This window comes from Zonotrichia albicollis, chromosome Z, assembly GCF_047830755.1.
Source record: "Zonotrichia albicollis isolate bZonAlb1 chromosome Z, bZonAlb1.hap1, whole genome shotgun sequence".
Classification (NCBI taxonomy): domain Eukaryota; kingdom Metazoa; phylum Chordata; class Aves; order Passeriformes; family Passerellidae; genus Zonotrichia; species Zonotrichia albicollis.
The window spans coordinates 48,641,548-48,669,069 of NC_133860.1; the positions used below are offsets into that span (position 1 = coordinate 48,641,548).

General features: G+C 35.8%; 1 long non-coding RNA gene across 1 annotated transcript in view; it reads right to left on the reverse strand.

Annotated features, from left to right (window-relative positions):
• Nucleotides 1-27,522, reverse strand: part of LOC113459422 (uncharacterized) — a 240,022-nt gene that overhangs the window by 136,112 nt on the left and 76,388 nt on the right. The window contains exon 3 of the long non-coding RNA XR_012578180.1: nt 14,983-15,029. This is a non-coding gene — a long non-coding RNA (uncharacterized LOC113459422). The remainder of the gene's footprint in view (nt 1-14,982; nt 15,030-27,522) is intronic.

Consider the following 27,522-nt stretch of genomic DNA (forward strand, 5'->3'; position numbering starts at 1 on the left):
AGGAAAAGATAGTAAGAAAAATTGTTGAAAGCAAACTATTGTCAGCTCTAGAATTCTTTATCTTTTATTTCTGGATGTGTTTTAGGAAGAGGTCAGTGGATTTTCCTAATGTTTGGGGGAGGGGAAGCAATTTGTTGTGGGCTTCTTCAATCAATTGTTATTGTTTAATTGTTCGTTTAGTGCGAATTAACATAAAAATTTTTAAAAATTATTCAACTGAGTACTCCAGTATTCTTCCGTGTTATTAGACTGTTCACATCCCTGCTCAGGGGAAAATGAAAGATACAATCATGGAACTGTTATTCTGTCTCCGTTATAAAAATATCTGGCATAGAAACATTGATACAGGCTAAACAGATGGAAAACGTAATTCACCCAGCATTTCCTGTCACTGGAAGCTAGAATGCCTGACTCTCACAAATAGCTTATTTAAGGGAGCAAAGTTATGTTCAGCTTGGTGCAGATCGTAGAGGGACAACCAGGAGAGGGTATGAACTCTTGAGATAAAGGTGCTCCCAATCCCAGCAGTAAAAAACCCCAAAATTTTTAGATTACTTTCTGGGAGAAAACAATAATAGCAATACTACATACACAATTATTCAGGCGTGCAGTCTACAAAAACATCTGTTGAACTAGCCAGAATCTCCAGCTTTTATTTTTCTGTTTTATTTTTTTCTGTTTTTTCTGTTTTCCTCCATCTTTTTATTGTTAAAAAATGAAGCAAGTTCCTAATCTCCAGCACTACCTCCAGAAGAGAGCTTACTGCAGGCTTCTGGGACATGCTTCTAGGACAATGACAAGACAAAGTGACTGAGAAGATTTTTCCTTTTATTTTTAATAGCAATAAACAAAATAAACAAAATTTTATAATAAAAAAAAAAACAAAATTGATTTCCAAACATTTTTGTTTGACCCTGCTGGAACACAAGTTTTAGAGAATTTGAAGGAGAAATCAGTTTTCTGATTTTCTGAAGTGACTGTACTGAGTATGACAGCCATAGATTTTCTCCTTCTCCTTCTCCTTCTCCTTCTCCTTCTCCTTCTCCTTCTCCTTCTCCTTCTCCTTCTCCTTCTCCTTCTCCTTCTCCTTCTCCTTCTCCTTCTCCTCCTCCTCCTCCTCTTTTTCTGCTTATGACATATTTGAAATATATAAATTCTGAAGCAAATAAAGATCAACACTTACATCTGTCTTCTTCCTTTCTAACACAAATATCTCTTGTCCTCATTTACTATTGCTAGAATTTTTAAGTATATAGATTTTAAACTCTCCTATATACACAATCCCATTCCCCAGCCAAATGGGATAGAAGCTTTTAACACTCACTGCTCTCAGAGGAGATAGAGTATTATTCACTTATAATCACAGTAAAAAACCCCATATCTGAGCTGCCTTGTTTAGTCAGTATTTCTTGAAGATTGTAGTAGGTCTATTCATGCAGATAGATTAACAGTTTTTCAAATATTTATTAAAGTGCTCCCCTCCTTTGATATTGCCAAGATATAATTACTGCACCTTTAACCATGACCATTTGCAATGCAAAGCAGGAAAGGAGCTTGTCTGAATAATATCTTTTAAGTCCTTGATTTAGTTCTGCATAAACTGATTTTTATACAGAGAACACAAATTGTTGCTACTTCATCAATGCCTCATTTTTCTCTTAACAATGAACCAGCAGTGATTAATTTCCGAAGACCAGTAAACAAAAACATAGCCTTGAAAGTGATTAAAGCTTAGCTGTAAAATATGTGCATGCACATACTAACAAATGACTGTTATTATAAAGTCAAGCACTGCTTCAAAAAAGAACATTCAAATGGAAGGGAGTATGCAACAAGAGCAGAAACTGTGCAGTGCCATAGGGGTCCTTAGGGATTTTCATTAATACCAAATATACATGAGTATGATCTATTGAGAATCTTCTTTTGAGTGACATTGAGAGGTAACTATAAGAATAAATTAATTCCTGATGAATTTGGTACAACTCTGTAATCATATTGTGTGAATGTTGCATGTGTTTTTCTATCTGGGTTCCACTAAAATAAACACATTAGCCTAAGTAACCACAATGACCCTTGCTTTTGTAAACTACAATCCTAAAAAGACAGGGCTTGTAAGCCTTTGTGTACGTCTTGATTCCTAATCTGAATAGAATATTTTGAAGCATAATATTGTCAATTTTAATAGTATCAATGGTATTTGATGGAATGTTATAATTAAAATAATAAAAATATTTGTTTAAAATATATTCAATAGCTTGTATACTATTTCACATCTAATTTTTCAGTATTGAATCAAAACTATATAAGATATAGTGACTGGGAACACAACATCCCATTTATTTTGTACTGTCATGAACAATTTGGAGATGAAGGATTAAGAACCTGAAGAGTATGAAGATACAAAGAGAAAAGAATACTAAGACACTTAAGAAATACTTGAGTCCCAATGGCAGCATTCTGTACAAGCACAAGTTGTTCTGAGAAAGATAAGGAAGTATAAAAGCAGCTTACCACAAAAACCATAGAGCTGTAGTATATTTTGTCATTTGAAAAGACCACTTGTCTTAACAAGTTAATGCATAGGTTGTATAAAAGGTTGCTATGCAAAATTAATGGGATTTAGCAGATGGTGAATTCAACAAAACTAGCTAAAAAGAGAGTTTCTTTTGATTTTTGCTACCAGAGATGTACGCTGTCATGGAATATAAAATAAATGAAGAATATATAAGAAAAATTTTTCTTAAACAAATCAGTGAAGATAAGAAGGCAACAATAAGGAAGAAAAAAATCTACCTCTTATTGTCATAATTTCATATTTTGTTTTCTGGTTTGCTTGATTAGACAGTGTTTACATTGAAAATTTACACGCTCATTTCTTAACTGTCAGGCTTGTTTTTAAAAATTTGCTCTGTGCTAATGGTAGGCAGGAGATATTTTCTAGTGATGTATGTGTAAAAATATGGAATTTGATCTAAAATAAAATAAGAAATTCCCAGTAAAATACTATTACCTTTGGGCTTTCATTACAATTTCATAATTTTTATTATTAGTTTTAAATAAAAACACTGTCTCACAAATTTGGGATGATTGCACATGACTTAGAATATATTGATGAATCTTGTTATTCAGGCAGATATTCAACTAAAAAGTTGAAAAGATGCTTTTTAAATATAGCTATATATTTATAAAAATGAGTATCAGAGGCCAAAAGAAAGAGTCACTTTTAGAGCAGATCAAGAGAAAAGGCAATAACAGGAAAACTGAAGTGTTTGATTACCTTTTCTGACAAACCAAAAAATAAAGGAATTTAAAAAAATTACTTTCATCAAAATCATATACCTAGACCCTTATTTTTTTTTGGTGATTAGTTTTTGGGGTTGTTTTTTACACTTTGAGAGTTTTGTTCCTTTCCAGTGATGTGTTCTAGAAAGCAATGAATAAATTAAATGAATTCATGACAGAACACCTAAACAACTGTGCATTAATCCTAAACCTCATGCAGAAGAATAAGACTCCAATTACATGCATGACTATGTTGCTAGAATTTTTAGAATTGTAAGATCTCAGAAAGCATTCACAGTACTTAGGAACGCAGCTGCTCAGGCACAATACACCCACTCACATATTCTACAGAAGGCATTTATTTTTTTTATTTCCCCCTCCCAAATTGCCCTCTTTAATTTGTTCTAAGAAGTAATTAGTTTTAATTAGTCATCATGAGACTTGTTACCATAGTTTAAGTAAAAGAGTAAAAACTCCAAAAACCATAAGGATTGTATAGAAATGAATTATTGAATATTGAATAGTTCCAGCGTAATAGGGTTGAACATTCTAGGTTGAAATACAACAACTGAGATTTGGCTTTCTTGTAGAAAGACAAGTGCATTGCTTGAACATCAGGCAGGCTATTACTTTTTTCCATTGGGAATGAATTGTTTTCTCTAGTCAAAGATTCAATAAAGAACTCCCTTAGGCTGTCTATAGCATGCTTGCAAGGAGCTATGAGCTGTATCAGAAACAAAAAAAAAATTGGAAGTGCCACAGATTCAGGAGTATTCTGAGTAAGGTAATATTTCATTCACTTAATGATATAAAGGTTGCTTCCCTGATAATGTTCATCCAAATTTTTAGTTAGTCTGCTATGCCCCTTGTAAGAGATGCGGGCCATCCTGCTAGTGAATTCTTGTCTCGCCTTTTGGTGAATCTTCAATATTCCTACACTCTCACAGGTTTCCCAGAAGACTGTTTTGCAGTATTTTGACTCCTGCATCCCTACATTCTTCCAGAGTAGTCTGAGACTATTTTGATCTTTATAATCAGTAGGAATAGGTTAATAAGCCTAACTTTCCTCAATAACTTTTGGTCATTCAGGAATTACTTTACCTATTAATTCCTGAAGGCTGTCATGGCATAGAAACAATATCCTAACACCTATTATGGAAAGGAGCAAAGTCTGACCAAATTCCAGCTTTGGGCTACAATTTCTAGCTTTGCAAATAGAAAATGCAACCATATTGCCTTGATTTTGCTTCAGGATTTATCATCAAAGAGTCTGTGAAAGCAATGCAAAGCTCCAAGACAAATGTCCTTTCCATAATAGATTTGATTTGTGTACCCACAAATCTCCCTGTTGTTGGAAAACCACATACGTTTCTCAGGAAAAGACAGTAAAATCGTTCTGCATGTTCCATCTGCAAATGGTGATCCATCTCACTAGCACGACTGCACAGTAATGTTCAGTCTGCACCCTAATGAGTCCCAGATCAATGGCTGTGACATCCCTGTTTCAATATTGGTGAGTTTGACCCTGGAACTGCTGCTTATTTACACTGTCTTAAGTGATGCCACTGTCATAGGACTGGCAACAATCAATATTTCATTAGCAAAACCTTTGGCTTTTCCTGACTGGTCAAGAAACCCAATGGTTTGTGTATTGAAAATATGTTTTTTTAAATTATCTTTATGATTTGGTACCTTGAATGTTGATCTACACAATATAAGGTAACTATAATTTCAACTCTCCAGAGTTTAATGCCTAATCTACAGGAGTTATGAGCATTGCCAATATTGCAAGATATCAAGGAGAACCAGAGTTATCTAAGGCATCTCATGCTGAGAAGATGAAGTGCAACATAAATAAATAAATAAAGTTGAAAACTATCTGTGCAGGAAAAAGTCAAGTAAATTAGCAAGCATTTAAATGCCTATCTGTACATTTGTTTAAATATCAACACATAAAACCCAAAGATATAAAAATAGAAATCTCAGTAAGTTTACACTCTGAACATAGTCCTGCCTCAATTCTTTCCTGCTTTTCCTTTACTATAAAAATTGGGTTTTGGTCTTAATTTTGGAATATATAAGTCAGTACAGTGACAATTACAGCCTTTTTTTTTTTTTAATATTACCTTAAAAAGCTCTTACTTGCATTAATTTCTTTATGGGTTCCATGTTGAGAACTATTTAGTCCTTGGCAGTAATATCAAAAACATTTTCAGATTTAGGAACAAATGTATCAATGCCATGATTACTCAAACATCTAGAAGTTAATTAATCATTATGTAGATGTTATCCATTGAATGTAAATTCTGGCAGATTACAGAATATTTTCGCTATTGTGAAAAACTCCTGAATTATTAACTATGAAGAACTTTAATACAAGAGCTTTTTTTCTGTCCAAGATTTGAGAAGGAACCATTTATTGCAATTATTCAGTACATATGCTGTGGTTTTAGAACTATGTAACTTAATAACAAATAATCAAACAAGAAGAAGGTAACAAATCTTCTAAGTATAATACAGAGGAAAAATAAGATGCATGTGTCTGAGGGATGACTTTAAGAAAATAATTTTTTAGGTTATTTTTTGGAAACCACTAAAATAAATGCATGACTAAAGTCAACTATTTTAAAAAAGGAGACAATATTTGCAGAAGATTATCTGTGTGCCTTTTTCTTTTAAATAATACGAAAAAATATTTAGCTTACTTTATTTCATTTTTGGGTATAAAACAATTTACATTCTTTGTTTAAAATTATAAACTCAAACAATCAGTTAAAGCATCTGCATCTGCCAGGACAGATTTTTCACAAACTAGAAATAGATAGTTTAGCTAGAAAAAGCTAAAAGGATATGCTTTTGGGTTCTTATTCACTTAAACTATTAAAATTGAAATATTTTATCAGAGAAGAAAAAAACCTAAAATTCAAAAGGTTACCACCCTTTCCCAATACCGATTTTGCAATTTATGTGAGATGGTCCTACGTATTTCATCTTTCTCTAAATTACACAAGTTGTTCTAACTTCATCAGCTATTTATATATAATTACAATTGTTTATCTGTTATAAATAGAACAAATGTGAGAAAAGGGGCTGAGAGAAATGTATACTCTTAAAGGAGCTTCTGACCAATATGAAGAACAAAAAAAACTAGAAAGGATTATTTAACACACCATTAATGGTAATATACAGGGTATAGGAAGGCATGGAAAAACAATCCTGTAGTAAGAAGTAGTAGACATAATACCAAACAAAAGTAAAACATTTATGCTATGATGAGAAAGACATGAACAAAATAAATTTGTTATGCTGAAAATATGGACACTTAGATGATCATAAAAACAGATTCCAACCAATTGTTTTTAATGAAAAATGTTGTAGGCTGTTGTCTGAGAAAGTAATGAGAAAAAGAGTGAAGTTAACATCTATCAGATTTAATTGATAATTTGCAATTACTGAAAGGATAAGCCATGTGAAATCATTTGAAACAGCAGCAATGTATGTTAAAGAGTTGTGATTGTATGCTGCTGGAGTAAACTAGCTTAAAATGGGAAATTTTAATGAAGATATCTTGGTAAAGAGAGCCACTCTGTTTGTATGCATTTTGTGGAAGACAAGTCGATAGAACAGAGCATATGCTATTGAGAGCAAGGAAGCCCCCAGCAATGTAACCTTAATGTCATCTCTTTTGTTTCAATAAGTAACACCTGAAGGCAGGTGCAAGTCTTCTTTCTGTGCATAACGAAAACTATTTTCCTTACCCATCAGTAATTGAAAAAGACAATAATTGAAGTAAAATGGCTAGCTCTAATTCCTTATCTTTAAAGCAGAGCTCTGATATTCAGCAACACTATTTACACAGGTATCTCCCTATAACTTCAATGAGGATAAGCAATGAAATATATAAGCCATTTAAGTGAAGCTATGAAGAACACCTAGATATTGTATTAACAGTGTATAACATCGAACATTGTGACACCTCATCTTCCCACACCCTCCCTGGTGCCTTATCAGCAGCATAGACAGATGGCCAACACAGCTCTTCTGACACTCAGTCCGCAGACTGACATTGTCAACAGAGACAAGATGCTGCTCACAGTGCTCAAGCCAGGTACAGACAAGTCTTCAATCACACTGCTTTTGGTAGAACCAAGAGGTTGTGCAACTTCTACCTATACACAAGCAATTTTTGCATGATTGACTGTTGGTGTCAAATGACCCCAGACATAAAGTGTCCCTGTCAGTCCACCAGAGCTATGGCATCACTTACAATCCCCTGTTTCCTGTCATTGATCGCTGTAGGGGGGGTGTATTGTTGCTCATCTTTCTTACTGACTCAATAAGTGTTTGGTTTTTAACACATTGTCAGACTCTATTACTGTTCAGACCACACATTAACTGCTAGATTTTTCTTGATGAATAACACTTTAGAAGAAAACCTAAGCTTAGTAGTCTGGTGCTCTGGCCTGGATTTCATCACCACTTTATGTATCAGATTCCTACATTTAAAATTCCCATGCTGTTCTGAAAAGAGTTTTTTATAATAATCTGAAATATACTTTACTAGGGAGGATGCAGGTTTAGCTAGGCCAGTTTGCTTGCATCTTCTCCATCCGTTTTTTTCCCGAATGGCCTCCTTTTCACTCTCAATATGAGTATTCCAGTCTGAGTCTTCCTTTTACAGGAAGGATTCAAATAAGAATAATGTTAATTTCTTTGCTTTTTCTTAATGCTGAGAATAGCAATCAAGGGACAAAGGAACAGCAAACTGATTCTAGATAAGCAGCCAGGTTTAGAAGAGTAATTTGTCTGATGAGCAGCTATGGTTGTTACTACTGCAGTTCTTTGGTTCCACCAAAAAGGAAATGGATATGATTTTCTGCATCTTAGCTACCATTTCTCTTTAAAATAGCACAGTGGACATTAAAATCAAAAGAAAATGTTTGATTTTTTTTTAAAGGTCATACTATTATCATCATACTATTATTTGTACCATTGTTTATTTCCTGTTCACCAGCCAAGCTCTGCAATGTAACTTTCAAGCTATTTACAAGGAATGTAACTACGATTGAAGTCAAATAGCAGTAATATGCTTAGGAACCTTATATTTCATTCAAGCAATATTTCAAATATCTTCAATTTCTATATTTAAAAAGTAGGGCATTTTAATAATTTTTTTCCACTATAACAAGCTGTCTTTACTGAAAGTGGGTCTCCTTCTGATTTTATTTCGAAAACATTCTGGTGAACCAAATTCTTGACTGTTTAATAGAAGACTTTAATTTGACTTGTGACACAATTGCGTACATTGTGGACATTAGAACACTTCAGGTAAATCAGACAAATTTAAAATTAAAAGCTAAAAAATGCAGTCATCTGATACAATTAAAATTTGGAGCTTCATTTCAGAATTATCTGCAGTCATATCATATCTTTCCTACCACAGATGATGCCATAATCCTTAGCCCTAGCAGGAAAAACATTTAAGTATATATTTAATTGTTAGCATATAATCAAGTACATTTGACATCCAAAGGATTTGTGTCTGCTTAAAGTTGCTTGTCTGAACTAGGGTCCAATAAAACAACATTAGAAAAAATCTAAAATATGTTCGTAATAACACAGCCTTAGAATAGAAGCAAACATCTGTCAACCAAAGATTTGATTATTTTCTGGTTCATATAATTTTTAACTCTGACACTGGTCAGTAATGTTGCTCTGAATCAAAAAGTGATCCATGGGACATGGCAGCTCAGTAGAATGTCCCTTTCCCACATCTTCTTAACTAATTTTTCCCTACTTAGTGCTTTGAAAAAGGTTCTTTCTTCACACATAACAACTGAGAAGCTAATGCTATGATTATGATATTCAAATGATCTTATAACACAATTTCTGGAGTGCAAGCAGATCAACTCTCCATCCATTTTTTAACAAGTCTATACCATCTTTGATGCATGAATGTGGTTGTAAATAAATTATAAACTAAATAAATTATAAGATTGCTTATCAGATAAAGCCAGTGTCTATTCTTTTCACTCTCTGTGACCTACTTTTTCTATTTTATAAACTCACTCTACCAGAGTTCCTTTCTCCCTTCTGCTTATTTACATTCTATTTGCATGGTAATTTTTTCCTCACACAGACTATTTATTTTAAGATATGTCTAATTTTTCTGTTGAAATGCACATTTAGTATCTGAATTTTTATGATACCACCAAGGCATACTGAAAAAACATGGCTACTTCAGAGGAACAGAGGCTTTAAGAAGTGTTTAGAACAACAGAGCAGAGATGCAATATCCAGTAAGGCCTATACAAATTGGAAGTCTAGATTCCATGCCAATATATGTTGTGAAAGTGATGTAAGCCTATTCAATAAGTACTTAATTACCCCCGATTTAATTCTGAAAAGAAAAAGAAAAGTTTGCAGGTTTTAACCATGAATTCCCAATGTACTTCAAGTTAGAGAGAAGAATGCAAAATCATTGGTGCATCGTATAGCTCTAAAAGAAGGCCAAGAGTACCAAAATCTAAAACTAATCACTGTAGATTTGCCTCCTTTGGGCTTATTTGTCCTTTACAGCAAAGTAAGAAAAAGTAAACCTTTGTGATTCAAAATGCTGGAGTGTAAAGGCTGAGTTTTTGCAGGTTTACAAAAATTTGCAAGGTAAATTACTTAAGGGAAATATAGTCCCTCAGTTACATCCCACAGGTTACAAACACACAATAACTGACAAGTAGAACATAGAAGGAAAACACTATGTAGTTTTGGGTATCGTGACATAGGAAGCACATAAAACTTTTAAAAAGCATCCAAAGAAGAGCTGTGACAGCAGTGAAATGCCTAGAAAAGAAACTTTACAAGGAGCAGCTGAGGTCATTTGACCTCTTTGTAGTCCACTACTTTTTCGTGAGAGGAAGAGATAGACACTGATCTCTTTTCTGTGGTGATCAGTGACAGGACTCGAGGAAATGGCTTGAAGTTGTGTTGCGGAGGTTTAAGTTCTCTACCCAGAGGGTGGTTGGGAAAAGGAACAGCTCCCCAAGGAAGTGCTCACCGGACTAAGCTGACAGAGTTCAAGGGCCCTTTGGACAACACTTTCAGGCACGTGGTGTGACTCATGGGGTCATGCATAACCAGGGTTTGGACTCAGAATATTATATGACCCTATGATACTGCAGTTTTTTAGGTGATTTTGAAATGAAAACATTTATCTAAATTTAACATAATAGTTCAAGAGAATTATGGTTTGTGTTTCTTCACTTTTCTGCATTTTACCTCCCTTTGCTAAACTCTTATGGAATAAGACACCTCTTAAAAAATGTTTTCCTCAGGAGGTATCAGGTATATTGAATTGCATAGACTGTGTATCTGATTGCTTGTATCTGCATTTTAAGTAATGTTTAATGTTCTTATTCAAGTATTGAATTGACACCAAATCAATCTAGAGTCTTAACAGTGAGTTATAGTTCCAGTAATAAATTACATATATACAACCATATTATTATTTCAGCATTGTCCTAGGATGACTTTATGATGCTTGTAACCCCAAACATCTGTTCTGTTTATGCTAGATTTTAAATTCTGCACCTTTAAGACGGGTTCTGAGAGCAAAGTGGCGGGGGGGGGAAAGGTGCACAGTTTGTTTGCAGAAACTGCATTCGCTACTCTGCAACGCACTTCCTAGATTGTGTTGTCTGCAGCATGGACGGACAGTGGGAGAAATCTCTCCTTTGCTTTTTAGTTAGGTTTTTTTAGTTAGCTGAGGTGGAGAAGTTCCCTGGCCTTTTTTTCTTTTTTTCAGTTTTTCTTGGAACTGATTGGTCCTGCTCTGGACTGAAAATCCAGAGAAGCGTCAGGAGCTCACGCCTGTGGCCCACCAGGGTCTGGGACACAGCCTTTTCCAGCAGGGTCTGATAACAGACTGAGCAAGCTGAGCTACAGCCCACAAAAAGGACCTTCTGAATTCACCATGTCTTCAGAACAGCAAGAGGTTTTATTGTTTAATATTATTCATTTTTTTATAGTCACAATTACTCTGCTTGTTAAATAAACATTTTTTTTCCACTTTTCTCCAAGGAAGTCTTTTCTTGAACTGGGAGGGAGGGACCTCATTTGGAGGTTTCCTCTCAAATTTGCCCTAAATCAGGATAAGTATAAGTATGAAGGTGTTATTTAGTGGCTTAATGGAGTGAAAAATAATAAAACTCTTCCAAAACCATGGAAGAGTTAAAAAGAAAAATCTCTTTCAACGGGAAAAAACCTCAATTTTTTTCTTTTGCAAACACTTTGAATAAAAATCAAAGCTGGTTTTATATACTCGGACCTAATAATTCACATATCCTTTATTTACCTTGACACTATAGATTTTTCTACCTTAATATTTTGCATTGCTCCAAAAAATTCACTAGATATTTAAAATATTTTAAGTTGTATGTAGTCAAAAATATATTTTTTAAGCTGCTACTTCTGCAGAGTGCTGATCTTGTTTTAAACATCTCCTATGTGTTAGAGAGTTTTTGTTATCTTACAGAAAAGGTTCTTTCATGCTTTCCCATATAGCTTTCCTCAGATGCCATACAGGGGAGGCACAGTCAATGTCAATCCTATGTACCACCGCAGCACGGCAAAGCATCCCTACCAACAGCTCATTACAGGAGGAAGTGCCGCTGCTCTGTCAGGCAATGGTGAGTTACACTAACAAGATGGAAAGTGACTACTGTCACTACTTTGTGCTTCATAGTTCTTGAAAGCAAAGAAATATAGACAAGAGTCCACTGTACTGTGACTAGAACACTCTACACTCTGCAGGGCTGTTGAGCTTTTGTTTTGGGTTGCTTTTATTTTTAAAGTTGCTCCATGACTTAGGCACTTCACAGACAAGGTAACGTCTCACTGCAAGAATTCACAAAACAGAAGTTTCTATGATCACAAAACTGTGCATCCAAAATAATTTGCATTCAATTGGATTTTATCAGAGTCAAAGTCCTACAATTAGGTTGGCTACTTCAAGGTGTGTGTTCAAAACAGCTTACGAAGCAGTAGGAGTGCTATAATCCTCTCATCAGCTGAAATAACCCTTGAAAAAATAGCAAGGAGACTAAAGTGACCAGGAGTCACTTTAATTGCTCTGATTTCCACATTTCTACATATTTTTCTTCCAATTACTACTAAGCATAATGTGTCTTAAAACAAAGACATGGGTATTTAATGTAGCAATGCTGTTAAAACACTAATTCTGAACCCATCCAGAGATTATTTGCACTTGGAGTGAAAATGCAATTCTGTTTTTTCTGATTTATTACTAACCAGTTCTGGATGAAATCAAGAATTCAATGAATTGATCAAAGATATATTTTTAAATTATTTCTCTTCTGTCAAAATTAATGTAAATATTCCTTTGATAGTGATGTAAATAAGATCAGTTCAAGAGAAAGGGGTGCAATTCTATTTTTTTTTTTTTAACAGTAGTCCCAACTTCCTATCATGGTTTTCACCTTCCAGCTTTATATAACTCTCTCATCTTCCATAACTGATTTAACAAATGAAATTAAACTTCATTGTTTTCATCAATTAACACTTCATTATATTAATGGATTAACTAAATGGTTTATAATTGCTTTAAGTTCTCCAAAAATCAGAAGTTGTAAGAAGTGATGAATACTTTGCAATGTCACATGCTAAAGAGAAATTCAGTTTCTCCTTAGCAAGAGGTCTATGTAATGAAGATAGTAGAACATGATAATAATTTTCTTTATTCTTATCGTGAGAAAAAGAACAATATAGCCTTAGAGGAGCAGATGAGGCTGACAAAAAGGAAGCAATGAAAAATGCAAGCAGGATACCAGCTCAGCTCTGCAAGACTGACAAGGCACAAATGATGTAAAACAACAATATTACACTTATTCAAAAGAGGGGTCAAGGAACAACCACCTAAAAAAGACAAAGAATGTTGAAGACCACCAAGAAGACCCCCAAAGAACCATACAAGGATTTCCAACAAGGGGTATGACCATGTAAAATAAACTGGTATATATGCATCAAGTAAGCAAAGATAGATAGTGAATATGTAATCACTGTGTATGATAAAAGCTGTTTTCCTAACACTTGGCACACTTGATTAGAGGAAGGACCTTCCGAGTGACCAGCACACTGTAATAATGAATGCCTGCTTTCTAATACTCAAAACTTTGTTAGAAAGTTTCCATCTGGTCAATTTCGGTATCAATGATCTTCCATTGCCACTCCATCCTTACTACGCTGCTTATTTGGGGGATCATTTTAAATGCTATTAACTCCTAGATATAAACAACTGTGTAAGTAATTATTGAATTTTAATAACCAGTCTAAGTTAAAACGTACTGAAGCATCCTATTTTCTTAATCTTTTTGAGATCCTTATGGTGTCTCTGTATTTATAAGTTTTATATTTAGTTAGGTTCACAAATATTTGGGCAGTAGAAAGGTGAGCAAGACATAACCCAAAAATTTTATGAGAATTGTGAAAACTATTAAATATGAGTCGTCTGCCTATAATGAAGTTGTCTTAGCTAACAGAAAGAATCCAGGGATTTCAAGAAAAATAATGGCATGCTTTTGCTTTTAGTTCCCAGTGCTGGTACTTTTGTGTCTTTTGTACTATAGATAATTCCTACATCTGTTTCCAGTAATGCTGGCTGAAATTAACGTACAACAACATGAAAGATGACCACATGTATTTTCTATATAGTCAAAAGGTCTATGGGTATATCTTGCTGCAGAAGAGGAGACTTTTTTTTTCCATTTCACATTTTTGTTTCAAAATGATCTCTAGCTGCTTCACTTGTGTGTATGCCAAAATCGTAGTCATAATTGCTTTAAGGTTCTCACCCAGAATCATTGTCATATCAGACAACTCAGTACACACTTTCTGTTTCAAGATCAAGATCATTCTGTGGTAACCTACCATGCGTATGAGTAAATTTTACATTGTAAACTGGTCTGCCTCCTCCTTCTCCCTTTCCATTTTAATATGAAGCAGTTAATTTGCTTTTATCATTGTCTTCCTTTTGCTTCTGTTTCCACATCCTGTCTTCTATTACTCTTTTTCAACATTAATGGACTAACACTGGAAATCTCATATGGATCCAAATGAATTGCCAGTATTGATCTGCATTGAAAAGCTCCTACATAATGTCACCTCAGTGACCGCTGTATTCCCACAATAATAACCAGCTACATTTCCCGAGGAAACATTTTTATACTTAGTGGCAGATAGAAGCTTTAAATACAATACTTTACAGACTGTGATACTTTACTGTGATGCATTTACAGAACACAGCTGGCTGCAAAACTTTCAAGCTGTATTCCAAGCTCCAATATTGAGATATACAGCCACTACAGTTGACAAAGTTTGTCCTTTACCACATCCAGTCTCAAAACTTCTATGTTAATAGCCTGGAAATGTGAAAGTTTTCTGGTAATCTTGCCAGTGTTCTAAGTTCAAATGGCATTACACTAGCTTATTATCCACTTTTCCCTATTATATTGTGGCAATAAGAGAAGATTGCTGAAAAATTAATCCTCCATGCTACTTGGACCTAATTATGGCAAGTGTGTTTTATGACAATTGGCAAGAGTTAGTAAGAGTGGATGCAGCTCATACTGGGTGAAGGACTAAGTGATCAGCAGTAAAGGAAAGAATGAAAGGAAATAAGAGACTCACAGTACGAAATCACTGCTGTAAATATTCCAGGGGTTCCAGTTACTCAGCTGTAATTAAATAAAAAAGACATACTGATATAAAATGATTACCACTATGCATATGGATAGATAATTTGACAATCAGAGCATGGAGAGCTTTCAGCTTACTCACAGGTATAGGCGCTGTGTAATGTCTCTGACTAAAGGAAGAGACATTTTGGCTCATACCTAATAAATATTCTAGACAGGTTGGCTAACCTAAAGGGCTAAAATTTGCATGATAGAACATAGGATATCATCACAACTATCCTTAAGTTCTTTCCCAAAAGAGTGAGCATAACTCCAGAACAGCTTTATCCATTACCAATAACAATTAATTGAGTAATAAAATCTCGGTATCATAAATTCTGAGTTCTTCTCAAGTATCTTGGTTCATACCATTGAAGTGCAACAACCCTTGACAGAGACTGGTGAACTGATGTAGTGAGCCCAGCCCTGTGGTCCCAAGTAACATCAATAAGATTCATAGTTACTAGAGATATATAGTTACCAGATATGACCAAATTTACAGCAAGGTCTCCAGAAAGTTTCATTTCCTTCTCCCACATGACAACAAAATGTTTTTTCATTTTCTTGTAAATATTTGTTGCATGTAAGTAACTTCTGTGTTCCTTTCAGGGTTTCTAAATGTGGAGATAATTGTGTGTTTAATGAATCCCTGACAATAAATCATGAATGCCTGATTTTCATAATGTGAAGGGTTCTATCAAAGGCCATGGAAAATAAATGCTTAGAGTATAAAAATAAGCTTTCTTAAATAATTACCATGATTACCATGACAGTTTGTTTTGCCTGACTCAAGGTACATCACACTTAAGAGTTAGAATTTAGATTAAAATACTAAATTTTATGTGTACACTTAGTCTACAATATTTCAAAATACAAAATCAGTCTACAATATTTCCTTTAAAAAAACCTATTATAAAATTTACACAACCCTTTAGTCAGCTTAGAAATTAAGCAAAATTTATTTATTATGAATAGTCTTAAGAAGTCCTGTTTTGTTCTAATTCTCTGCATAAGGTAAATTTTGGGGAATTTGGTTATTTTACTAACTTTTCTGATTTTGATTGCTTTCAGACTTAACCTCTTGTACTGGTTTTGCATCACAGAAGTCATGCAAAGAGAAGCTGCTAGCAGCTTCTCCGTGTCTGACAAAAAAAAAAAAAAAAAAAAAAAAATCAGTAATTAAGCTTTGAGAATAGACAATCTGTTAAACCACTGAAAAAGCTGATACAACTCTGTGAAAAAAAAAAAAAAAAAAAAATTATAAATCCCGGGAAATCTCTTTTTCTTTTCTGGTTGGCAAAGAGTTCACAAGGCTGGCCCAGCCCCTGTGTCGGCCGGGCTGGGCCGGGTGAGGCCCGGCTCCATGGCCGCCGGGCAGGGCAAGGGGAGGCCGCGGAGCCGGGGCCGGCCAGGCCGCAGCAGCTGCGGTGCAGGGGCAGGGGAGGCCACCGGCCACGAAGTCCAAGCCTGGCTGCTGGGATCCATGCTACTCCCCCTGCTCCCCCAGCGAAGCCGCCAAAAAACCCAGAGGCGGCTCTGCAGCCCGTGCAAAAAGCAGCCCAGGCCGGACCGGCTCAGACAGGATTCTGCCACCGCTGAGATTCACCCACAACACGGGACGGGAGGGAGGAAAAGCCATCGGCCCTGGCCATGCTGGTTGCTGTGTCCGAGCCTGGCTGCTGGAATCCTGGCCCTCCCCCCAGCGCGGCTGATCCTGCCGCCACCCCAGCACAGACACTGCAGGAACTTCCATCATAAAACAGCCCAGGCCACAGGCTACCCAGCCCGGCTTCGGTCCTGTGACCATCTGCAGCCCCTGGGCAAGATATTAACTCTTCCAATGCTTCAGTCCTCCCTCGGCTGAGAGAAAAGGATAAAGTGAAAACATTTAGAGAAACAGCGTAAAGACGCCAAGGTCAGTGAAGAAAGAGTCAAGTCCCAGATGTGAGAGGAATGAGGAGATGCCTTGATCTTGGGGCTGAAATCCGGTTGCAAAGCTATGGAGAAGGATGCAGTTGATACATCAGACTCTCTTTTTCCCTGTAACCCATTGAAAGTATGGGGAGATGACTTGTTGAAATTGTATATATATCTAGCAAAGGCCTCCATGCTAAAGTAAGCAAATGAAGTAACTGTGATCCCATAAGAAGTTTGAACAGAGAAGGAGAGAAGAGTGATCTTTTAGATCCTGTGCCCCCAGGGAGAGAAAAAGAAGACTTCTGTTCCTAAGTTGGTTTCAGAGATAAATAAAGAGAACCTTTGCTCTCGAACATCTTTAAAATAGTACCCCATAAATTGACATGTCCTATAAACGCAGCTGTGAGAAAAAGTGAAAAATAGGAGGGACTTCATGATTACAGATTTTTTCAGGTGTCCGCTATTTGCAGAAATTAAAAGCCACACAATAACTGTTTTCTTGTAGAGAAGTCTCCATGAATGTACTAGAAGGACTCATTTCCCTAAGTGAACTGCAGGAAGACAATTCTAGAAGTGCTCTAGAAAACTGACTGAATTGTTTCTGTAACTTGTGAATGGGAAAGAAAAGATTGTGCAAGGAGGAGAAGTGCTCTAAAAATTTTATTCTGATCCTTATTTTTCTTTCTTTTTTGTACTTACTATAAACAAAGTTCTTTCTGTTCTTTTAAAGTTTTGAACCTGCTTTGCCTTCCTAATCCTATCTCACAAGAAGAAATGAGTAAGTATATTCTAGTAGGTGCACTGGTGTTTGGCCAGCACTAAACCACCACACCTCTCCATTTTAAATTGATTGAAAATGTCTTTATTCCTGGTATCCGATTGGATCAAATAATTAAAAAAATTAAAAACAAAAAAGAGAAAGTCATCTGAATGTATTTTTTACACACCCACAAAAACTTTCCTACAGAAGATATATGGTTCTGTTTAGCATACAAAATTTTTCCCAGAGTTCTGTTGCCAACTTTGTTTAATTATTGCTTGGCAGTGATAGATCCCAGCTGTTACATGCCTTTGCAATACATGCATTGAACTATTCAGCATATACAGACCTTTTATTTTTTTTTTCAGGCAAATGGAAGATGAATTTATAAAATGTATTTTAAAGTATTTTTTAAAGAAATTTTAACAAGGAGAATGAAATTAGTAACCCTAAACAATTTTTTTAATTACCTCATTAAGAAAAAAAATTAAAACATTTAGTTGAAACCAAATTATGCTAAAACTTGAGGCTGTAAAGGAAAGAGTCTTCAAAAACTTTTGTTGCTGCTGCTTGTACTGTATATATGACTAGCATAAAGCCTCTGTCATTCCTTAATACTATGTATTCATCAGCTATTACTAGTTTTCTGGGCAAACCACATTGCAAACAGTTCTAATGACTAGTGAAAAGGTTTTTGCTTTCTTTTTCATTAAACAAATTCCCAGAGTTTATTTTGTTACTGAAGACTCCCCAGCTTCCACCAGCCCTAGTATTTTATCAACCTGATCTAAATTCAAATCTTTTGCTTTGTTGTATATTGTGTTCATAGACAAGCAGGCTGATACCTTAGAAATCTGCATTAAGGAGTTCCCCAACGATGTGTATTACACACAGCCCTGTTGTTAAGGGGGTATTTATGGGCTTCTAAGTCAATAACTGAATCCAGGCTCCATATGCCAAATATAACCCTGCACCAGCTGGTTGAAAAGCTGTTTCTCTCCCTCTCAGGGAGAGCTCTGGGTAAAATATTCATTACTTGAAAGGAGGGCCTGGAATTTAATGCTTTTATAAACCGAGAGAAAATTAATTCTATGCTTAAAGGATAAAAGAATCCCTGTAAATTTATATTTTCCTTTTTCTGTACTAGCCCAACACAAATAGTCACTGTAGATTTATGCTACTCATGTCACTTGTCTAGAAAAAACTTCCTTTTTCTACCCAATTTATGAAATAAGCACCTGAAATTCAAATATTTTTGTCTAAGTACAAAAAGATAGTATTAAATAAGGGTGAATATCTAAATGTTAATATAGATTTCAAACTTTCACACATTTCATTAGACATGTTTAGTCTACTAGGCTACCAGCAACCAGGAGGATAAAAGTGTGTGGGTATTTGTGTGTGTGTATTTGTGTGTGTGTATGTGTTTGTATTTTGAGTTCTCAGTTGCTCAAACAGAAAACAGCATCATGTATTGTTCCATGAAGAGGCAGTTCTGTTTTGAGTTAAAAATCAAATGTTAAGCTGTTCCGTATCTTCTAGTGAAAATGCAAAGTAACTGTAAGGTTTTGATTTATTATAATGTTTACATTACACAGGGACTGGGGGAGTGAGAAAAAGGCAAGACAAACCAAAGCAAGCTAAGACAATATAATTCAGCTGATCTTAACTGAAGAAAATAACTTTAAACACAAAAAAGTGCTTAAACTCCCCAAATTTTGATGTGGGTATATGTTTTCCTCATTTTTTAATCAATTTTTTAGTAAAAAAAAAAGAAATCTACAAAAAAAAAACCCCATGTAAATGCCACCACCCCTCACCAATTATTTGGGGACAAAATCGTTTAAGTTCTGAAAACTGATTATTCTCCGTCTGTGTCTCACATATGTTTAACATCACAAAGGAGTTGTAGAATGTCCCCTCTATTCTATTTTGAAAGCTATCAAATATATTTTCACCACTGATCTCAGCAAAGCAAAAATAATAATAAATTTCAAGATGCCTAATTTTTCTGTAATTTCTGAATTTTCTCATCGCCAAATGCAAATTATTTTCTCCAACGAAATGAAAAAGAACCTATTGTCCTATATGAAATCAATATCAAAAATCTGCATGTAGTAAAGCAAACCAACAAAACAAAAAAAACCTACCTTCTGAATATTACATACCAAGAAACTATCTTAGCATTTTTCCATCAATGAATAGTTTTCTTTCTCGCTTTAAGGGCCTAATTTAGTACTAAGTTTTATTATTTCTAGACCTCATTTCACTTAGTTGCATACAACATAGTTGTTGATCAATGAGATATTGATCAATCTATATTTATAGTTTTTGATCAATGGACTATTGATCAATCAATACTTCTATGTGGATTTTTGAGATAAATTCTTAGACATGTTTTAAATTATAAAACTCTTAAAGGGCCAAATTTGAAATTTGCTGAGTACAGATCATGCTGTGACAGAACTGATATCCCTAACTAAACATAGGTATCATGTAATCGATTGCCTTTTACCTTGTGACACAATGCTTCGACTTCAATGAAAAAGGCAATGCTGTGGTCCATCTCCCTTCTCACATCTCAGACTATAGAGCTACCCTGCTTACAGGACGACAATTACAACTGTATCTTACAACCTAAGATAATACCCAGCTGCCCTGCTACATGGGAATGAAAGCAGTTCTAGTTTCATCTCCAGCAGCCATTGTAGCTGCAGCAGATGAATGCAGAGCTGCTTTCTTCCAGCCAACAGGATGTTGCTTCTTCCTCCAACCTGTACTCTCCCACAGATATTTTTCTAACTGTTTTCAGTTTAAGAGAGAGAATGTGGCTGCAACTTGCTTTCCACATAGGTGCAGTGGTCTGATTTTTGACTAAAACAATTTCTGTAAATGAAGCTTCATAGCTGTCAACATGAGGCACTGATTGTGAGAAGCTGTGGGCAGTAACTCGGGCATAACTGTAACAGAAGAGGATGTGTGCTGATAGCCTTGTTCTTCTGAAATAACAGGAAAGGAATTTCAAGTAATCAAAATGGTAGAATTTGTCCAGAAGAAAGCTGCCTGGAAGAATACAGAGCACCATTACTGAGGAAAAATTTTCTTGCCTAAATGAAACTTTGTTCTAAATTAAAAGTGAAAGAAAATGGGTAGAGGTGGGAAAAAGAGAGGGAATGTCAAGCCAACAACAAGCAAACAAAGAATTAATAGTGCCTGCAATAGGTTTAAATACTGTACAGAGTTCTCAGGCTGAGTAAGATTGGAGTTAATGATCTTTGGCAATCACATTGATTCTGATCTAGCATGGTGAATCTTATCTGTTTTAGACAGATAATTAAGGGTGCTTCAAATAACCCTGTTGTCTTTATCATCTCAGCTAATTGCTCATTCTTTATTGTAGTCCCAACTTTTATCACAAGGACAAAGCTACTGTCAGTGGAGATAAATATATAAATAAGAGGGACTCAATCACCAATTAATTAGGGTATGTCATGTAAGGAATTCCAATCTGCAGTGAAAGACTAGCATACTAGTTTAAAGTGATACAGAGGCAAGATTCAGTTAAATATTTTCAAGACTACATTTTCATGGGGAAGAAAATAATGTTTTAAACCAATTTTATGTTATGCTTATGAAGTATTAGACCTAATGATGATCTAAATGTATTATATCTGTATCTACTCTACAGGGCAGAAATAGAGAAAAAGATGAGCAATTAAATAATGAAACAACAAGAACTAATATGCTTTTCATAGAATCATGGAATGGTAAGGTTGGAAGAGATCATTGAAGGTCTTCTGGTCTAACACCCTTGCTCAAGCAGGATCCCCTAGACCACATTACTCAGGGTCGTGTTGAGTCAGATTTTGAGTATCTTCAAAGAATGAGGCTCCACAACCTTTGTGGGCAACCAGTAAATTTCTGTGAAAGCTGTAAACTCATGAATCCCTTCAATAACCAAACAAAACCAAGTCTCTGTGGGGGTTTAGCCACAGGTAGTAAGCCCCCTTCTAGTAGCACAGTCACTTCCCCCCACATGGATGGGGGAGAGAGTCAGAAGGGCAAAAATCTAATAAACTTTTGGGCTAGGAAAAGGGAAATTTAACAAGTGGAGGAAAAAAACCCAACAGAACAAGAAAGAAAAAGAGGAGAGATAAAAGGAATAATTTCTTTGTAAATTGAGTGATTGGCAGTAGTCAGCTACTCCAGGAGTACTTGCCTTGAACCCCTGTCCCCTTCCCAATATTATCAATTTTACTTCTGAAGCAAATCTCATATGATAGAGAATACTCTTTTTGTGAATTCAGGTTAGTTGTCCCAGCTGCATCCCTTCCCAGCCTCCTGCCCACCCCCAGCCTACTTGCTAGCCAAACAGAGTGCGAAACATGTTGTGAAAGCACTGTTCAGCAACAGCTGAGAACATGCATGTGTTATCAACACAGTTTTGGTCACAAAAACAAAACAAACACCATGAGATCAGCGGAAAAATGAAGTAAATTAATCTGTCCCAGCAAAACTGTGGCTGCTTTGCTGTCTGATACACTTCTTGCAGCAACCAATAAGGAGACACAACTATACTATCAAAAGAAGGAGGAGGGGAGGACAAGGAAAGGGAAGCAGAAGAAGAAAAAAAAATGAAGAGAAAAAACTGAGGAAGGAAAGGGGAGAAAGGAGGAAATCCAAAAGCAGGGGATGGAAAGGGAAAGGGAAACTCTTCAATAATTCCAACGGTTGTTTGAAAAAAATAGATAAATAATTCCCTTTTTAAACTGGAACCAGAAAGAGGCTGAGGGCCATTTTCTTAAGCACCTTAAATTGTACTGTTTAATCTCTAAAAGACACGACTATTTTACTGTTGGGCTATTTTTCTTACCATTTGAATTTTGCTGTTGGTATTTCAGTAAATATACTTGCAAGTTTCCTTGTAAGAATGAGTTGGGATGTTGCGAAACAATAAAACATTCTACATCCTATTATTTACTATGTATTGCATGGAATAAGATGAAACCAAACATTATAGTACAAGTTTATTGCAAGTATAAACTTGGTTAAGGAAGCATCACAAACTAGCTGGTACAGTTATCTCTGTTATTAGGAGGAAATTATATAAAGATACATCTTCTGCAGCTCAATTTTATTCTCTATATTCTTAAGTTTTCCTTTTACTTGTTTTCTACAAGGTTTGAAACTGCTTTTTTCTAAACATTTTCTTCAGCATGTTGCTCGTCACCTTTCCTCACCAAAGTTCTGATAATATTTTATTTTTTACTTTTGCAGCTTTTTCTTCCATTATCTGGGACTTCAAATTTGACATGACATTCTCTGTTAGGAAGAGATGATGTTATTACAAGGCACCCTCGGCGGGGTTCCCCTGTTGAGGTTTGGAAGAGTGCTCATCCTATGCCCCCAATAGCACTGGGGAGAAACATGCCCAGCTTTCCTGACTGTAGAAGTCTGACATCAGTATGTTTAGAAAAAGCCAAGGGATGGTTATAGTCTGCACTATAAGCTACAGCAATCAACAGTAGGGCTGATCTCCTACTGGCACCCTCTATATACCCTTTTTTTTTCCCAAGAAAGAAACATTCATACCTTATCAACATATCTACTCTCATCATTTCCTAAATAAACACACCACCTTTTTTATTCTTCTTCGACTGCTTTGACACCATTTTTTTTTAATTTAGGGTTGCCTTGGTAGTCTCTGCTTAGCTTGCAAACCATGAAGTTCTTGTCCACTTTCTTGTAATCACACCATTATCTTGTTAGCATAACTAGATGGCTGATATTAGCTGTCTACTGTGATATCAGGAGCATGTCTGTGATATCAGGAGCATATGGCAACTTCTCATGTTTCTCGCTAGCTAGAGTAGCCATATAGTCAGAGCAGACTCCTATTTAATAGCTCTGACAAAGTGTCTGATACTGTGTTCTGCTGTCTTCCAGAACCTGAAGCAGCTACTGAGCAATTATGTGCCATACTTTAACCCCAGCTGACAAACTAAGTACCATGCAGACATTCACACTCCATCCCTGCCCTCTCTGAATTTCAATGTCAACTCATCTCTTTCTCACAGTTCTGCTTCTCACCAGAATTGACAAGGATAAGAGGTCTGCAATGCCTCAGGCCATTCAGATATAATTCCTGAGAAAGTCAGTGAAAGTCTTTGTTTAATGATAATTCACATCATTTGTGCCAAGAGTGTAGTAGATAGTAATTTATTTAGAGCAGGATTCTCTTGTCAAAGAGTACTTCCTCATAGAGAGGTGGATCATAACTGTGTTCATTTGTCTTTTCTTGTTTGGAAGAAGACAACAAAGTAGAGAAGAATATGCAATCAAGAAAAACAAACTCAAATATATTTTCTCAGGCTACTGGTGCTAAGTTTGAGAATGACCCCAAGTCAGTGAAGTAAGCTTTGCAGCTGTATTAAGTCCTTTCAGTGGTGGTAACTCCAGGGGGGACAGTGAGAAATAATTTGTCTCTAGTGGTATTGTCTCTCTCTGGGACGGGTAGAATAGTCATGAAGGAAGTGTTAATTTGGTGTTAATTTGGTGTAAGGCTTCCTGATTTGCACTGCTTCAGCTGCTGTGGCTTGAAGCAGGGCCAATTCATGTATGTTTGCAGCTACCTCTACAGAAATGATTTTAAGGTTTCTTTTAGGGAATAGTCAATTACAAAAATATTTTGTATTTTTCCAATTTTTTTGACAAGCACTTGCTGAAAGTGATCTATTATGTAGCGAAAACAATATGTCAAGAGCAGAAAACAAATGCAAAAATCTTTTAACAATAATCACAAAAACACAGAATGGGTCTGGTTGGAAGGGACCTGAGCTGGTCAGCTTATCCAAGTTCCCTGCTCAAGCAGGGTCATCTCAGAGCACACTGCACAGGATTTCATCCAGGGGGTTTTTTAATATCTCCTGTGAGGGACATTCCACAGCTGCTCTGGGAAGTGTGTCCTAGTGCTTGGTCACTCCCACATTACAGAAGTTCTTCCTCATATTAAGGTGAATCTTCCAGTGTATCAGTTTCTGCCCATTGGCTCTTGTCCTGTTCCTTGACACCAATGAGCAGAGTGTGTCTCCATCTTTTTGACACCTTCCTTTCATATATACTGTAATTGTAGTGTCCACAAAAAATCATAAGAATCTTATGTTCAGCAGTTTCTTGTAAGAAAGCATAAATCACCTTTGAGTTCTTGTGACTGGAAAAAATTACTCTATTTAACTCTTCATATGACAGTATGAGAAAATAATGAAAGAATCAAAAAATTTCCAGATGGTATTCGAGGGCAGGGACAGGGATATTCTTTTCTTCTGGGATTTTAGAAAAAGACAAGAAGGAACCAACCATTAAGCAAAATGCTTGTCTGTTATTTCTTTCAAGATATAATACTTTGTTATAATGTTTTTTTAAAATTTTGTTAAATTTTAGATTTTATAAGTTTTAACAGAAAAAAAGCTCAGCAAATCAGCAGTTCATTTTCAATACTGACAGAAGAAAAGATTAGGGAGGTTTTGGAACACACAGAGTTACTCACTATTGTCTTATATTAGAATATATCAGAGTGGTGAAACACAAGAAATAATCAGCCTATTTCCTCCATAGCATCATGGGTAGTCAAGAGTCAGCCAGTCCTGACATAATTGTTCTTGGATTACCATTTCACACAGAACTTTGTCACAGCTGATAGCATGGTATTTGTGTGGCAGTTTCTGGTAGTGCCGCTGTTGCCCAGCTGAGTGACAAAATCTGATGGTGGTCACAGATGGACAATGAGCATCAATATCATCCTGACAGGATTTCTACGCTTCTGTCAGTGACAATTTGGATTCCCTATGTCCGCGAACTGATGGCCAGAACGACATCCTCTATATCTCAGTGACAGTTTACTGGAATTCTCTGATGACGAGCATCAGTTTTGACCAGTTTGGCTGTGGTTTATGTTTTAAAGAGCTAGGATGACTGTTTTTTGAGGATTAAGCAATGTGTCAATACCCTAGCATAATAAATATTTAACCAAATTTCACTTAAAGATTTTTCAAGTAAATACCAAAAATTAGCCCCATACTACCCAGTGGCCATCTGCTTTACCACATGAGCCCTCCTTGTAGTTTGTTAGAAGACAGATATTTCCTGCTTTTGCAGCAGTATTGTAGTGTTTTGAGATTTTCCTTCTGTGACTTAAGATTGTCCTTTCAGGGAAACAAATACAACAGTCTTCATCAAACTAAACTAATCTAACCTAAATTAACACATTACATGGTATCTAGGATGGGTGAATAGTCAAGAAAACTTTAACATGGCTGAAATTCTCCTTACTTCCCCCACTTCCCCCAGGAACATAACACTTTATATAACCTCAAAAAACATGCTGGTTTCTTTATCGGCCCAGCAAGAAGATGTACATGCTAGCCAAGTACAGCCAGACTGAGTTTCTCCAGTTAAGCTATTATTGCAAGTAAAGAACAGAATTACTGTTTCCTTACAGCTTATCAGCTAGGTTACCCTTGATTTCCACTTCCTGGAAGTGCTGACTCAGGATCACTGTAGTGAACTATGGTGCAAATCTCATAGCCGTTATGCTGAAAGGCTGACATAATAATGCATATATATTTTTTATGCTTACAAATAGAATACATTATGACTATTTTAGTAGACTTGATTTGTAGCAGAGCTTAACAAATGCTGGGACCTTTGCTATCTATTCTCAGTCATAGAGAAATTGTGTGTACTGGGAGGTAACTGCATGTCTTAATAAATAACCTTATAAAAGTTAAAAGTCAGCATTTGCTCTAGTGGCTAAAATAAAATCTTGCTAGTGTAGTGCTTCGGTGTTGTAAGGTTAACTGCATTCTTTCCAATGTGGAGCTAAAATTAGACTGTTAGTTTTATGCTCTACCAGAAGAGCTGGGCAATCTGTGGATAACTTTAAGGTATTTTATACAGTCTACTGGCTGCAGTAGATACTGGAGTCAGAGTTTATTCAAGAACTGGCATGTTTTTCTGAAGCATTCCATTTCATGGGTGGCAGATCACATTGCAATACGTTGCTTAAGACACTTCACCATCTTGCACTGTGATATGTCAGCATATGGTAGAAAGCTGCATTTCATCACATGAATTGTTGTAATGTTTCCTAAAACATAGCATGAAGGAAAGCTTTGTGACAGCTCACTTACCCATTAAGTGCTAGTATCAGATTTGTAATCAAACACGAAGACAAGAGCAGACAGTAGCATGGTTCATCAAGTAGTATAATTATTTCTGAATACCAGGCACACCTCTGGAATCAGTGAAGTATTTCCCTTTTTCTTTCCTTGACTTTCAATTATGGCTATGGTTATCAAAAGTGACAGCTGATGGAACAAATATTTCTGTTTATGTTGTTTATAGTATTAGTATAATTAGTGGCATCAGTCATAATAAACAGGCACAGCATGCAGCAGTGACACAACTGCCATTAGGCAACACTAATGCAGAAGCAAAAAGTGCCGTGAAGAACACTGTATCCAAAGCTGGCTGGGAGTAGTTTCTTGAATCTATGTATATATGCAAGTTTCTGTAACAGACTGCTTTACTGTGTGTAAGTGTCAAATGTTCTGAACAACTGCCCTATGATTCGACTATATCTTATGACTGTTGCATTTCCAGACAACCATGTTATTTATACTTATTAAGGTCTATGTACATATACGTGTACCAAAAATATACAAAATTAGAGAGAGAGAGAGAAATGTAGAGATATATGTCTGTAATATAGCATACTATGCTATAAATAGCATCTGCCTTTTGGGGTTGTTTTGGTAA